This window comes from Aquarana catesbeiana, linkage group LG03 (genome assembly GCF_042186555.1).
Source record: "Aquarana catesbeiana isolate 2022-GZ linkage group LG03, ASM4218655v1, whole genome shotgun sequence".
Lineage (NCBI taxonomy): Eukaryota > Metazoa > Chordata > Amphibia > Anura > Ranidae > Aquarana > Aquarana catesbeiana.
In genome coordinates this window covers 649,460,002-649,475,123 of record NC_133326.1, presented here as the reverse complement: position 1 = coordinate 649,475,123, position 15,122 = coordinate 649,460,002, and the positions used below count along the sequence as shown (strand labels likewise).

At 45.2% G+C, this 15,122-nt stretch overlaps 1 protein-coding gene across 3 annotated transcripts in view; it reads right to left on the bottom strand.

Annotated features, from left to right (window-relative positions):
* The window catches only part of SMARCA4 (SWI/SNF related BAF chromatin remodeling complex subunit ATPase 4), a 105,185-nt gene extending 91,009 nt beyond the window's left edge, over nucleotides 1-14,176 (bottom strand). For 2 of the 3 annotated variants that reach the window (XM_073622611.1, XM_073622615.1), the window contains exon 1: nucleotides 14,031-14,176. The gene's annotated coding sequence lies outside the window, so the exon portion shown is untranslated. Of the gene's footprint in view, nucleotides 1-13,881; nucleotides 13,978-14,030 lie in introns of those variants that run through there. The other variant, XM_073622614.1, reaches the window with a different exon arrangement.
* Between the last annotated feature and the right edge of the window lie 946 nt (nucleotides 14,177-15,122).

Here is a 15,122-nt window from a genome sequence, read left to right as displayed (position 1 = left end):
CCGCTCCAAAGAAGCTGCTGGCAGGACTTTTCCTGATGTCCTGCCAGCGCAGCGCTCCGGGGTGAAAGCCCTCGGGCTTTCACACTGGAGACAATGCTGCAGTGTTAAGTGGTTGATTACATCCATGTAAACTGATACATTCTGCTGGAGAGCTGGAGCTTTTGAAGGAGCAGACTTGCTGGCTGGATCACCAGATGAAAATCCCCATGCCGTCTTTTTCTCAATTTGTGTTAAAAAACACAGGTGACATGTGCGATTCAGAAGCGTTCCAATAGAAGACAATTGTGCATTGGAATTCGCATCTGAACCACTCAGAAAACGCACAGGACTCTTTACAAATTCGCTAAGTATTCACAGCTCTTCACTTTTTCCACATTTTGTTATGTTACAGCCTTATTCCAAAATGGATTAAATTCATTATTTTCCTCAAAATTCTACAAACAATACCCCATAATGACAACACGAAAGAAGTTTGTTTGAAATCTCTGCAAGTTTATTAAAAAAAAAAAAAAAAATCCCATGTATATAAGTATTCACAGCCTATGCCATGACACTCAAAATTGAGCTCAGGTGCATCCCGTTTCCACTGATCATCCTTGAGATATTTCTGATTGGTGTCCACCTGTGGTCAATTCAGTTGACTGGACATGATTTGGAAAGGCACACACCTGTCTATATAAGGTCCTACAGTTAACAATACATGTCAGAGGACAAACCAAGCTATGAAGTCCAAGGCATTGTCTATAGACCTCAGAGACAGGATCGTATGGAGGCACAGATCTGGGGAAGGGTACAGAAACATATCTGCAGCATTGAAGGTCCCAATGAGCACAGTGGCCTCCATCATCTGTAAATGGAAGAAGTTTGGAACCACCAGAACTCTTCCTAGACTGGGCCACCCGGCCAAACTGAGTGATCGGGGGAGAAGGGCCTTAGTCAGGAAGGTGACCAAGAATCCGATAGTCACTCTGACAGAGCTCCAGCGTCTCTCTGTGGAGGGAGAGGAGAACCTTCCAGAAGAACATCTCTGCAGAACTCCACCAATCAGACCTGTATGGTAGAGAGGCCAGATGGAAGTCACTCCTCAGTAAAAAAAAAAAAAAAAAAAAAAAAAAAAAAGGTACCTGAAGGACTATCAGATCATGAGAAACAAAACTCTCTAGTCTGATGAAACAAAGAATGAACTCTTTGGCCTGAATGACAAGCGTCATGTCTGGAGGAAACCAGGCACTGCTCATCACCTGGCCAAAACCCTCCTTACAGTGAATCATGGTGGTGGCAGCATCATGTTGTGGGGATGTTTTTCAGCAGCAGGAACTGGGAGAGACTAGTCGGGGTCAAGGGAAAGATGAATGCAGCAATGTACAGAGGCATCCTTCCTGCTCCAGAGCACTCTGGACCTCAGACTGGGGTGAAGGTTCATCTTCCAATAGGACAATGACCCTAAGCACACAGCCAAGATAACAAAGACTGTGTTACAGGACAATTCTGTGAATGTCCTTGAGTGGCCCGGACTTGAACCTGATTGAACATCTCTGGAGAGATCTGAAAATGGCTGTGCACCCCCATCCAACCAGATGGAGGTTGAGAGTTCCTGCAAAGAAGAATGGGAGAAACTGCCCAAAAATAGGTGTGCCAAGCTTGTAGAATCATACTCAAAAAGACTTGAGGCTGTAATTGGTGCCAAAGGTGCTCCAACAAAGTATTGAGCAAAGGCTGTGAATACTTATGTACATGGGATTTTTTTTAATTTTTAATAAATTTACAAAGATTTCAAACAAACTTCTTTCAACGTTGTCATTATGGGGTATTGCTTGTAGAATTGAGGAAAATAATGAATTTAATGCATTTTGTAATAAGGCTGCAACATAACAAAACGTGGAAAAAGTGAAGTGATGTGAATACTTTCCGGATGCACTGTATGCTGTACGCATGTAAAATGATAACCCGTGATCAGCAAGATCCTGCCACCGTGTACACGAGGCCACGTATAAACATCCCACACGGCTGAGATTAGGACTCTGCGCCCCGTAATTACATTTCAGGTGGTGGCTCGGCTCGTCTCCACCGAAGTAATCAATTATAACCAGCAAATATGAACGCTGCACACCGAGACGCAAAATTATATTCTTCCTTTATTAAAAATAGCCAGCGGGGGCACGTTCTGTACCGACGCGTTTGGCGGGAAGCACAGAGCTTTTAGGACTTGCAGATCGTCGCACATGCATTAGAAATTTTACAAAGTCCACGTATTGTAAAAGACACTTTTATTTTAAAGGCTGACCACACACATTGAGATTTCTTTTCCCGGTCGGCCTGCAGTACAACAGACGGACAAATCCTTTTTAGCGGAATTTTATTACATTTTGACAGCCGGTTATTTTGACAGCTGCATTGGTGGGTGGGTCCTATGCCCTGCATGGGCAAGGTGACAGGGTCCCCTTAAAAAAACCTGATGGGGCATATTCTTCAAGCGGCGTGGGGGAGGAAGGTCTCAACCCGCTGACACTGCTCTACATCTGCCAATCAAATCCAGCCTTTTATTCTACAACTGTAACACTGCAGTGCGGGTTAGAATCCGGCTGGTTGCTAGGCAGCAATACCGACTGTCTGATACAATTCTTTCCTCCTACACTGATGAAAAAGGTCCGCTGTGATATTCTCCATAATGATGAATAAAAGGGCTTCTACATCATCACAGGGCAGCACAGCTAAACGGTATAGTACCCTCATGTGCTAAAACTAGGACCATGCCGGTAGGTCCTTGTATTAAAACCGTATTAAGCCTAAAAGTAAACTTACCAATTCTTAGATATGATGGATGCAAATCAGTTTCTTTTTTAGGCTTTTTTTTTACCTAGTGATCCAGCCAGCAAGTCTTTATTGCTCTCCCCCTTCAAATCACAAGCTCTCCAGCAGAATGCATCAGTTTACACGGATGAAACAAATGAAAGTGACACTAAAGGCTCGTTTTTTTTCTATAAAAATAACAAACATGTTATACTTACCTGCTATGTGAAATGGTTTTGCACAGAGCAGCCCGGATCCTCCTCCTCAGGTCGCTCTTCGGTCCCCTCCCTCCTGTCGAGTGCCCCCACAGCAAGCTGCTTGCTCTGGGGACACCCGAGCTGTGTGTCCATTCAGACACAGAGTCGCGGATCGGCCCCACCTCCACTCTCTCCTGACTGGCTAACTGTCTTTGATTGACAGCAGCAGGAGCCAATGTATCTCGGCCAATCTGGAGGGAGAGTCACGAACGGCTGAGGCACTCGTGCACAGTAAAAGGAAAAAAAAAAAAAAAAAAGCTAAAAAAAAAAACACTATTAGGAGCGTTTCCCCTGGAAAAACGCTCCAAGAAACTTTACAGAAACCTTTTTTTTTTTTTCTGCTCCTAGATGCTAAAGCTTAAAAAACACCAATAGCCTAAAGTAGTGTGCATGGACACATAGGATAATATGAATTAGCTTCTGAGAGCAAAAAAAAAATGCTGACTACAGCTTCAGCTTGAGCTTAGAAAAAACACTAATGTGCATGAAGCTTTGGGGTCCTTTCACACGGGCCTGTCGGCCAGGCAGACTCGGCTTGCTCGGCAGGGGATCGATCCGTTGATCTCCGCTGAGCTGGTGGATGACAAGTCCTTCTCCGCTCACTGTGCAGAGACTGACCTGTCAGAGTCCCGCTGTCCTCTACGAGAGATCGGGTGAAAAACGGAGTACCTGTCTGTTTTCATCCGATCCGCCAGACGGATTTAAAAATAGGGTCACCATCCGTCTGAATAGCGGCGGGTGTCAGAAGACAAGTCACCGCTGACATCCGCAGCTTCATAGAAGTGACTGGAGGCTCCGATCAGGTCCGCCTGAAAAACTGACAGGTGGACCGGATCAGACGTGTGAAAGGGGTCTTAGGAGTTATTCAGCTGTAAAAACGCTTTAAGCCCCGATTCACAATGCAGCGATTTGGCATGTCAAATCGCATGCCAAATCAGTGGCTATTGCCAGCAATGGCACCGTCCGAATCGGTGCGACGCTGCGATTTCAAATGACATCTGTGCAGAAACCCGCACAGATGTCTCTGAAATTGCCCCCGAAGTCGGGACTGACATGCGGGAATGAAATCGCACAATTTAATTCCCGCTGTCAATGTGAACCTGGGCTAAGGCTCCATGCACACTAGCATTTTTTTTTTTTGCTCCTAGAAGCCATTAGCATATTTTTCTGCTCCTAGAAGCTAAATAGTTATCCTATGTGTCCATGCACACTACGTTAGGCCATTAGCATTTTTTGAACTTCAGCGTCTAGGAGCAAGAAAAAAAAAAAAAAAAAAAAAAAAAAGCTTACTGCAAAAAAGCTTAAAAAAAAAAAAAAAATAAATAATAACATACATGAATGCTACTACAAAAAGCTATTACCAGTGTTTTTTCCAGCGTTTTCGTAGCTTAAAAAAAAAAAAAAAAATGAGAGTGTGCATGGAGTTAAATGTAAAAGTTAAAAAAAAAAAAATGCTGAAAAATATTCAGCGTTTGAGCCATAAGCCTTTGTGGGAGTTCGCTTGAAAAAAAAAAAAAAAATTAATTCTGCTAATACAGTGCTTGACAAATTTGCTTTGAATCTGGGAGCCAGCTAAAAATAAAAAAAATAAATTAAAATTAGAAGCCTTTTTTTTTTTTTTAACCACTTCACATCCAGGCCCATTCTGGCACTTCGCCCCTACATCATCATTCATTTTCTAGAAAATTACTCAGAACCCCCAAACATTATATATGTTTTTTTAGCAGAGACCCTAGAGAATAAAATGTCGGTCGTTGCAACTTTTTATGTCACACGGTATTTGACCAGCAATTTTTCACACATTTTTATGGGGAAAAAAAAAAAGTGAAGTTAGCCCATTTTTGTATATTGTGAAAGATGACATATGATCTAAATTTGCGAACACTCGTGGAATGGTGCCAAACTTTGGTACTTAAAAATCTCCATAGACGACGCTTTAAAAATGTTTACAGGTTACCTGTTTAGAGTTAGAGTTCTTGGGCTAGAATTGTTGCTCTCGCTCCAACGCACGCGGTGATACCTCACGTGTGATTTTAACGCCGTTTACATATGTGGGCGCGACTTACGTATGCGTTCACTTGTGTGCGCGAGCACGCGTGGAGGGGGGAAGCTTAAAAAAAAAAAAAAATGTATTTCACTTTTATTTACACTTTCTCTTGAAAAAACTTTAAAAAAAAAATTTATTCCTATTACAAGGAAGGTAAAACATCCCTTGTAATAGGAATAAGTGCACGACAGGTCCTCTTTATGGAGAGATGTGGGGTCTATACCCCCATATAGGGTACGGCCATACAAAACCGATCGTCTCCATTTCTCAGTCCCATAAAAGATTAGCACAATCCTGAATATTATACTCCCCCCTCCTCCACTTCAGATCATTGGCATGCACCTCCATTAGTTTTTATTCTGCATTCTAAAATATGATTGTTGACAGTAACAATCCCAGTGTGTGGGTGATGAGTAAATGAGGGCGAGCGTTTCAGCACAGTAAAAACCAGTAGTACCAGTCCTGGATCGTACCGGCAGGTGTTTTTACACGGGCCTTGTCTGCTTTTCTGTATTCTGTGCATTGTAACTACAACAAGACATTATAAAAAAGCAACTCGCTATATTGCAGCTTACCAATTCTTACATATGACGGCTGCATTTGTTTTCCTTTTCTTTATTTTCACCTCCTGATCCGGCCATTAACCATTTCGCTGCCAGAGCCATTTTTGCACGCGTTTAAAAAACAACATTTTCGGCCTGAAGAATACACAAAACCTCCAAGCATTATATATTTTCTGAAAGCAGACACCCTAGAGAATAAAATAGTGGTAGTCTCCAATTTTTTATGTCACACGTTATTACCGCAAAGGTCTAGGGAACGCAAAATTCCAGTAAAAAACACATTAAAGCGGAGTTCCACCCAAAATCTCTTTGACAGGTATCCTGTTCCCACTTCCGGGAGTCCAGGCCGCGGCCTGTGACATCACCGTGGGGCTCCCTCTCCTCCTCTCCCTGTCGCTGGGCCAGTAAGAGAGAGGAGCGGAGCCTCGCGCATGCGCAGTAGGGTTCCCGGCGGGAAGCCGGAAGGCTACACTGCCGGGTACCCGTACCCGCAATGGCAGCGGCAGCACCCGAATATCTGATGGAAACATCAGCTGCAGTGCTGACATCGCTGGACTCCAGGACAGGTAAGCGTCCAATTGTTAAAAGCCAGCAGCTGCAGTTTGTGTAGCAGCTGGCTTTTAATTTTTTTTTTTTTTTTTTTTGGGCGGAACACCGCTTTAAAGTGAATTTTAGGGCAAAGAAACGCAATATTTTTCATAAAATATAAAAGATGAGGTTGCCTTGAGAAAATGGATACCAAACATGTCCAACCTTAACCACTTCAGCCCCGGAAGAATTTACCCCCCCTTCCTGACCAGAGCACCTTTTGCGACTCGGCACTGCGTCGCTTTAACTGACAATTGCGCAGTCACGCGACGTTGCACACAAACAACATTGACGTCCTTTTTTTCCCCACAAATAGAGCTTTCTTTTGGTGGTATTTGATCACCTCTGCGGTTTTTATTTTTTGCGCTATAAACAAAAAAATAGCGACAGTTTTGAAAAAAACGCATTATTTTTTACTATAATAAATATCCCCAAAAAATATTTAAAAAACATTTTTTCTCCTCAGTTTAGGCTGATATGTATTCTTCTACATATTTTTGGTAAAAAAAAAACAAAAAAAAAACATAATAAGCATTTATTGATTGGTTTGCGCAAAAGTTGTAGCGTCTACAAAATAGGGGATAGTTTTATGGCATTTTTATTGATTTTTTTTTTTTTAACTAGTAATGGTGGCGATCAGCGATTTTTATCGTGACTGCGACATTATGGCGGACACATCAGACATTTTTGGGACCATTGGCATTAATACAGCGATCAATGCTAAAAAATTGCATCGATTACTGTAAAAATGTCACCGGCAGTGAAGGGGTTAACCTCTAGGTGGCGCTGTAGGGGTTAAGTGTGTCCTAGGGAGTGTTTCTAACTGTGGGGGGGAGGGGCTACGTGTGACACATCACTGATCACCGCCCCCGATTACAGGGAGCAGAGATCAGTGAGAGTGTCACTAGGCAGAACAGGGAGATGCTTGTTTAAATTAGCATCTCCCCGTTCTTCCTCACCGTCAGACGATCGCAGGTATCGATGTCCGCGGGACCCGCAATTGCAGTCAGGAAGCTCCCGGCGGGCGCCACGAGCCGCCTCTTAAAGGGCAACGTACAGGTACGTTAATCTGCCTGTACAAGCCCTTCTGCCGCAGTAGATCTGCGTGAGGCGGTCGGTTAGCAGTTAATATCATGTGCGCCCGTGAAATGGCCACAAACTTCAGTACCCTATATTTTCTATAGGCGACACTTCAAAAGCCCCCCTATAGGTGTACCTGATTGGACAGGTTGATGCTCTGTGTGCCAATACACACAAGCAGCTCGGGAACCCATGAATAGCTCCTCCCCCAGGAATCGACTTGCAGCTGAGGACACAGAGCAGCTGAAAATTCACTGGTGCGAAGGACACCTAGTCCCACCTTGAGAAGCCTTGTGACTTTTTATGATGCTTACAGTGCACACCCACCCCAACCAGGAGGTTCAGGGATGCCGTTTAAAGTCCACTAATACACCGTCCACCCTGTTCTGCACATGCTCAGTTGCTCTGCATTTTTGGCATGGTGCTGAAAATCAGAGCCACTAGAGGTTAATCTGCTGACAGGCTAAATATTTACTGCTGCTCAGAGACTATGGGCCTCAGCAAGAAGGAACAGGAGCAATGCTTGGGGCAATATACAGCAGACACTAATTTTGGTAGCATAATTATTAATGCGGAATGTACACTATATTGCCTGAGGTATTGGGACACCTGCCTTTACACACACATGAACTTTAATGGCATCCCAGTTTTAGTCCGTAAATGTTCAATATGGAGTTATCCCACCCTTTGCAGCTATAACATCTTCAACTCTTCTGGGAAGGCTGTCCAAAGGGCTTAGGCTTAGTCTATGGGAATGTTTGACCATTCTTCCAGAAGAGCAATTGTGAGGTCAGGCACTGATGTGGACAAGTCGGCCTGGCTCGCAGTCCCTGCTCTAATTTATTCCAAAGGTGTTCTATTGGGGTGAGGTCAGGACTCCACCCCAAACTCGCTCATCCATGTCTTTATGGACCTTGCTTTGTGTACTGGTGTGCAGTCATGTTGGAACAGGAAGGGGCCATCCCCAAACTGTTCCTACAAAGTTGGGAGCATGAAATTGTCCAAAATGTCTTGGTACACCTTAAACGTTCCCTTCACTGGAACCAAGTGGCCAAGCCCAAGCCCTGTTAAACGACTGGCCTTCACAGAGTCCTGACCTCAACTCAGTAGGAGGTGGTGGTCAAAAATTCCCATAGACACACTACCTAAACCTTGTGTACAGCCTTCCCTGAAGAGTTGAAGCTGTTATAGCTGCAAAGGGTGGGCCCAACTCAATATTGAACCCTACAAACCAAGACTGGGATGCCATGAAAGGCAGGCGTCCCAATACTTTTGGAAATTTGTGTATGAGAGAAATGTAACAATTGACCCAGTAGGTTAAGCTAGGTTCACCAAGTGGGCAGGGAAATGGGATGTCTGCTGCTCTGAGCACTTCAGGTACTTTGCTTGGCGCGAGCTGAAGGAACAGCCGGCCTGTATCGGATTCACGTGCACAAAAAGTGCAGTCGACCCAATATTTTTGGTAATATATAGTCTATGTTCCTTGCTAAAGAACATTATTTTCTAAAAAGTTGCTATGGGTAAATCTCCGGTTTAAGAAAGTGGAAAGTGGGTGAAGGTCAGCTTAAATACTACTACAGTATAATGTTGGTCAACACTGATGGGTGTCCAGACAGACATCTTGGCCAGAACTATAGGCAGCCAGATATATCCTCAAATGCACCAAGGCCTGCCAAAATCTCCTATCTCCATAGGAAAAGAAACATTCGGTGTTACTTGTGGAGAAAGTTTGCAACAAGCACGTGAATAAGTTAACATTTGTTATCACAGTCTCATAGGGACCAATCCTGGCAAACAATCAGCTCAGTGACATTGCCTGCAAAGACCGACCCTCACCTGACGTGAATGCAAATGCAACTTTTTTTTTTTTTTTTTTTTTTTTTTATTCAAGACTTTATTTGTTGATGCATAAAGTGACCATACAAACATATACCAAATATTGACAAAACTAAAAGTAGTTACCATCTGTCATAAGTATTTGATACAGCTTTAAAAATTTGCTACATTGCGCAGCTCCCTGGATCGCCACAAAGAAGCCTTCACCGATGACCAATCTTTTTACTGCACAGGGATTGTCTGCACTGATACAGACAGATACAGTTACATTAATCATAAATGGATACAGAACTGTACCCTCCAGAGTTCCACGGCAAAAGAAAAACACTTGCCTACCCAAAAAGCAGAACTACAGCCATCGATTTAATTGTTACAGAAAACCGTTATATTCCTGGCAAGCTGTGAATGCCAACTGTCACATTGGTAGTGCACTGAACCAAACTATCAAATGTATGGTGTCATGACTCACATGTGCAGAACCATGGCAGTTGCACATCAAACAGAGGCCAATATGGCAGCTTCCTTGGCTGAAAAGCATAGGAGGGTTTAGACCATACAAAATAGTTACAGGCAGACCTTTAAATCAGACTGGAGAAAAAAAAAAAAAAAAGACAACTTGTGTGTCTACATCAACCTTAATATCCCAAGTTAGACAATTTAATACCACTACAATACATTTTTTCAATGAAAGGAAAACAAATGCTATGACCATCACCATGTCCTAGCCATCCAAGGATTTGGTTACAGCAGTCCCTCAACATTCGTGTTGTGGCCAGTGAGAAGAACGCCCCTACCATTGGCCGCCCAGCGAGAAGAACGCCCCTAACATTGGCCGCCCAGTGAGAAGAACGCCCCTAACATTGGCCGCCCAGTGAGAAGAACGCCCCTAACATTGGCCGCCCAGTGAGAAGAACGCCCCTAACATTGGCCGCCCAGTGAGAAGAACGCCCCTAACATTGGCCGCCCAGTGAGAAGAACGCCCCTAACATTGGCCGCCCAGTGAGAAGAACGCCCCTAACATTGGCCGCCCAGTGAGAAGAACGCCCCTAACATTGGCCGCCCAGTGAGAAGAACGCCCCTAACATTGGCCGCCCAGTGAGAAGAACGCCCCTAACATTGGCCGCCCAGTGAGAAGAACGCCCCTAACATTGGCCGCCCAGTGAGAAGAACGCCCCTAACATTGGCCGCCCAGTGAGAAGAACGCCCCTAACATTGGCCGCCAGTGAGAAGAACGCCCCTTACATTGGCGGTCAGTGGGAAGAACGCCCCTTACATTGGCGGTCAGTGGGAAGAACGCCCCTTACATTGGCGGTCAGTGGGAAGAACGCCCCTTACATTGGTGGTCAGTGGGAAGAATGCCCCTTAAATTAGTGGTCAGTAGGAAGAAAGCCCCTCAAATTGGTGGTCAGTGAGAAGAATGCCCCCTTGAAGAACACAAAAAAACACCACTGTGTGTCAGTGATTACATATTTAAGTGGCAGAAATTACTCACTACTCAAGGAACCTCTAGCAACTATTAGAGAAAACCTAGCTGAGGAAGGATGTGGTAGAGTCTGCCCTACATTGAGATTACTTTGAGACTGGTTTAGTTAGATTTTGGGTGGTAATCTCCCACCTGTTCATCAAGAGCGTGCCCCACATAATACCAACAGATCTTTACAGACTTTTGAGCACAGACAGGGGCAACAATGGATTTTTAGAACCATCGCCAGTCTCCACAAAAATAACAGAATAAGGCTGATCACATCTTTTTGTGGCATTATTTTTTTTTTGTTTGTTTTTTGTCTTCACCCTGACTATTTCAACACACACACACAGCCCAAATGGCTAGTGGTTCAAAACTGATGCAAAAAATAAAATTCTAGTTTTTTTTTTTTTATCAGCCAACTAGATGTTCTATTTACCATCCCCTATTTTTCTGTGCTCAAGATACACACTCTCTTCAGTCATGTTTCATGAAGAGTCTCAATGTACTTTTAAGAAGAACCTCTTATGACATGACAAATCAACCACAAAGAATTTCCAAAACACAATAGTAAACCAAACTGGCACACTCATCCTGAAATCACTATCCGTAGACTTTAGAGAGTTTGACTTGCTTCACCCAGCTGCCCACGCATGGTCTCCAACCTAACCCACTGTGTCCACCACATATCTACTGACCAGCAGCCCGACTGCCTATAAATCACCAACATTGCACAAGAAAGGCAATCTAGTTTTATTGTACCAGATGCACTGCATGAAAAATCTGCAGATTTACAGTCAACCTGAACACAGTGTTCTTAGTTTTCACAGGAACATCCAATCACAAAACTAATTATTAACCTCAGAAGCATGATTGTACCCACCACCATGCCGGATCTTCTCTGTAAAGAGGGTAATGTAGACTTTGGGGACAGTTTCTGACCTGTTCTAACAGGCCAATTAAAGGCATGCGCTCCAACCAACGCCACATGTCCACCAACCACCAGGACTCCATCGGTGCTCCATGAGAAACGCCACTCACGATTTTTATCAAAACTAGAAGAAAAGTCTGCTCATTTACAGTCAACTAGAACATATTGTCCTGGTTTTCTCAGTAAAATCCCATCACAAAACCATTAAAAGTCTTCAACACTGTGTGCCCATCACCACATCCAGTCCTACCCATGAAGAGGGCAATGTAGATTTGAGGGACATTTGCTCATCTGTTCTGCCCAATTAGAAGCACAGGGTCCAACCAACATTGCTGTGACCACATGTCCACCAACCACCAGTGCTCCGTTTAAAAACGCCACTTATGCTTTTTATCATACTAGATAAAAAGTTTGTGTCTGTTTCTTACCTGTTCTATTTACCCGCCCGATTAAAAGCACAGGCTCCCACCAACACCATTAACCACCACGGGCTCCAACCACCAGGACTTCGTCAGTGCTACTTGAGAAACATCGCTCACAGTTTTTATTGCACTAGATGAAAACTCTGCTCATTTATTACCAACCAGAACATATCATCCTGGTTTGCTCAAGAACGTCCCATCACAAAACCAAATTACAGATCCCTCAACCTCGAGTGTACCCACCACCATGTTCCCTGTGAACAGGGTAATGTAGACTCAGAGCATTTTCTGACCTGTTCTACCCAACTGCCCAATTAGAAGTCCAGGCTTCTAGAAAACGCCACCAAGACCAACACACGCCCGCCAACCACCGGGACCCCATCAGTGCTCCGCAAGAAACACCACTCATGTTTTTTATTGTACTGGATGAAGAATCTGATCAACTGCAGTCAATGGGAACATAATGCCCTAGTTTACTTAGGAACGCCCAATCACACATGCCTTAACTATAAGCGTCCCCACATTGTGGGCCCATCACCAACTCCGATCTTATCCATGAAGAGGGCAATGTAGATTTGGGGGACATTTTCTTACCCGTTTTACTCAACCGCCAATTAGAAGCACAGGGTCCAACCAATGTCACTGTGACCACCACATGTCCACCAACCCGCCATCAGTGTTCTGCGAGAACCACCACTCATGTTTTTTATTGTACTAGAAGAAAAATCTGATTAATTGCAGCCAACTTGAACGTAGCATCTTAGTTTATTTAGGAACATCCAATCGCACATCCCTTAACCATGAGCGTCCCTACATTGTGTGCCCATCACCACATCCGATCTTACCCATGAAGAGGGCAATGTAGATTTGGGGGACATTTTTCTGACCTGTTCTGCTCAACTGGCCAATTAGAAGCACAGGGTCCAACCAACGTCACTGTGACCACTACATGTCCACCAACCACCAGAACCCCAAGAAACCCCCACTCATGATTTTTTTATTGTACTGGATAAAAAATCTGATCAACTGCAGTCAATGGGAACATAATGCCCTAGTTTACTTAGGAACGTCCAATCACAAATGCCTTAACCATGAGAGTCCCCACATTGTGGGCCCATCACCACCTCCGATCTTACTCATGAAGAGGGCAATGTAGATTTGGGGGACATTTTCTGACCCGTTCTACTCAACCGGCCAATTAGAACCAGAGGGTCCAACCAATGTTACTGTGACCACCACATGTCCACCAACCACCAAGACGCCATCAGTGCTCCGCGAGAACCACCACTCATGTTTTTTATTGTACTGGATGAAGAATCTGATTAATTGCAGCCAATATGAACATAGCATCTTAGTTTACTTAGGAACATCCAATCACACAGCCCTTAACCACAAGCGTCCCTACATCGTGTGCCCATCACCACCTCCGATCTCACCCATGAAGAGGGCAACGTAGATCTGGGGGGGGACATTTTTCTGACCCATTCTGCTCAACCAGTCAATTAAGAGCACAGGGTCCAAGCAACGTCACTGTGACCACCACCCACCGCAACCAATACATGTCCACCAGCCACCAGGACCACCACATGCCCACCAACCACCGGGACCCCACCAGTTCTCCGTGTGAAGTGCTTCTTATCATACTAGATGAACAATGTTCTCATTTCCATCCATCCTGAACACAATGTCCTGATTTGCTCCAGAAAGTCCCATCACAAAACTAAAGCATCCCCCACTATGAGTTGTCCCCATCACCACCAGGTCCCATCTGCCTCATGGAGAGATCCAGACTAATGATGGCCAATCCATCACCTGCCCCTACCAGCCCATGCCCCCGACCACAGGCACAGAGGATGCCCTGCCACCCCAGGCTGGCACTGATTGGACCCCGCACCCCATTACCTGGAGCTCCTCGCTGCTATCAGGCCCCTTTGTCCCTTCTGCGCCTCCCACAGCCCGCCCACTTCATTCAATGACTGCCCAGTCTTCCCCACTTTTCACACACTTGCTCCCCCTGCCGGCCGCCCTGCCGATCCACCACCGTGCAGTACCTGCTAAAGCGCTCCTCCTCCTCCCGCAGTCTCCGCTCTGCGCTCTCCACCAAACCCGCAGCCCCTTCCCGGCCGCCTCCAATGCTCAACTAACCCGTTCACCCCTCCCCCTCCACATTATATATGGCGAACGCGGCTTCTGGCGACGCGACGTCATCACGCCATCGCCGCAACCGGTCTTTCTATTGAGAAGAAGGAGCCGAGGAACGGTTACCATGGGGACAGCGCTGGAAGGAGCGGCCATGTTGGAAAAGGGCACAATGCCCGGCTTTGGTGGGCAGCCAACCATGAATGGCAGGTTCACTAGGCGGGCTGATTTATAAATAAAACAGAGCTGAGGACAAGAGGTGCCTGATGGTCATTGGCTGCGGAGGATGTGACAGGGAAACATTCAGGATAATGAGATGTCTTTATTTACAGAGCGATGGATCAAGTCACCGCAGCCAGGAGATGACAGGTCATTGGCTGGCCATACATTATACAATTCTCCTATTCAATTTCATTTAGATTTACCTTCAACTATGTAAAGCAAGGGCCTGCCTGATTGTATCCACATAGAAAGGTTTTGCTAAGGTTCTAGTAAATCTAAAGGAGAGTTCTACAAGGAAATTGTATAATGTATGGCCACCCTAAAGCTGCTGGATGTGAGACATCAAGGGCCCACTTCCATGTGACATGCCTGGTGCATTGTAGTACCATTCATCCTACATAGCCCCTCAATGCACCAAGGCAAGGGTCTCCATCCTACATAGCCCCTCAATGCACCAAGGCAGGGGTCTCCATCCTACATAGCCCCTCAATGCACCAAGGCAGGGGTCTCCAATGTGTGGGCCCCATGCGGCCCTTTGCTTGCCTTTATCCAGCCCTTGGAGAGCCGTTCCTTTCATTGACACCAACCATGGGGCACCATTCCATCCACTGACACCAACCATGGGGCACCATTCCATCCACTGACACCAACCATGGGGCACCATTCCATCCACTGACACCAACCATGGGGCACCATTCCACCCACTGACACCAACTATAAGGCACCATTCCATCCACTGACACCAACCATGGGGCACCATTCCTTCCACTGACACCAACTAT